Source organism: Pseudophryne corroboree, chromosome 3, assembly GCF_028390025.1.
Source record: "Pseudophryne corroboree isolate aPseCor3 chromosome 3, aPseCor3.hap2, whole genome shotgun sequence".
NCBI lineage: Eukaryota > Metazoa > Chordata > Amphibia > Anura > Myobatrachidae > Pseudophryne > Pseudophryne corroboree.
Window position 1 is genome coordinate 584,501,290 of NC_086446.1, and position 1,397 is coordinate 584,502,686.

Here is a 1,397-nt window from a genome sequence, read left to right on the forward strand (position 1 = left end):
TATGTTTGTATTTGTCCGTTTGTGGAAGGGTTGTTGTAAAAGACAGAATGACCAAAATAAAATCCTTTTATTTGTGTAAGAGCTGATAGAAACAATATAAGTATAACCTGTGTATGAACACAGTATTCGTTCAGCAAATGTAATCTCCATGGTGACTTTGGAATTAGTCTTCCTAGATAAATATTTGACCCTTTCTGCTGTCATTATCTCAAAGTAACACATGGTGATGCGAATAAGACAAAAAGACGCACACCGCACAAATAACCCGGAATCTACCCAGTATATTGCCAGGTCGACACGGGTCGCTGTGCGGTGTGAAAGGGTCACTCCAGAAATCCTGAGTTGCCTGACCCGGTAATTCAACCCGGGTTATGAGAAGGATTATCCCCAGGTTATTACCAGGTCAGACGCAGTGTGAGCAGGTTACCTGGGTCCATGCGACCCAGTACATGTTCACTGCATAGGGAGATGCGGTGCTGAGATGATGTCATCTCCCAGCGCCGACTCCGTCCCCACCCCCGCCCCAGGGTGGTAACCCAACCCGGCATATTGCTGGGTCGGGATGGCGGTGTGTAGGGTCCAAGGCCGGGTCCCAGCCAGGAAGGACCCATTTCCAATTCCCGGGTGGGACCCGGCATTGCGATGTGAAAGCGGTACATAGTTACACCCTAGAAGTTAGATCTACAGTAACTACTGCAGAATATTGCTATTGCTTGACAAATGAAGACTTCAACTGCATTTGTTATATAATGATGGCTTACACTGAAGTTATGTAAATGTTTTTGCCCATTAGAGAAATTTTTTGCTGCTGCGATTAGGTCTGAATTGGACCCTTTGTCTCTCCACTTTAGAGCTAAATCCCCTAGTGCCAGAAAGGATCACAGTCGCTGACTGCGAGTAGGAAGGTGGATACAGTCTGCGAGAGATTAGTCAATAAGGTATATTACAGTGTGTGGGGTATATTCAATTAGCCATGGGGTTTACCCCGCTGTTAATTGCCATGCCGGCCTGGTGAACTTGCACTTTAATACGCAAGAAGTGTACTTTTCCTCATAGCTGCAAGGAAAAGTCTCTGAGAAAGACACCATCGGGGATTAACACATAGGGAAAACCCATTGATTCCACACTTTACGTGCAATCTGAGTTTCTGCATGTTAATACCTGATTTACAGTGTGGGAAAAAGTCTGTTTAATTGAATAGCCTTTCCTCTCGCTGTGTGGTAATAAACCCAACAATTAGCTGTGGGGTTTCATTGAATATACCTCTAAGGGATTGATTTACAAAGTCCGCATGAATATTGGCTCATCTTCTAAATGGCTACCAACACTTGTGGTTGGGTCACATACTAATTTGCCTTTTTGAGTTGCCTACACATCTGATAACCACCGTGCACCCC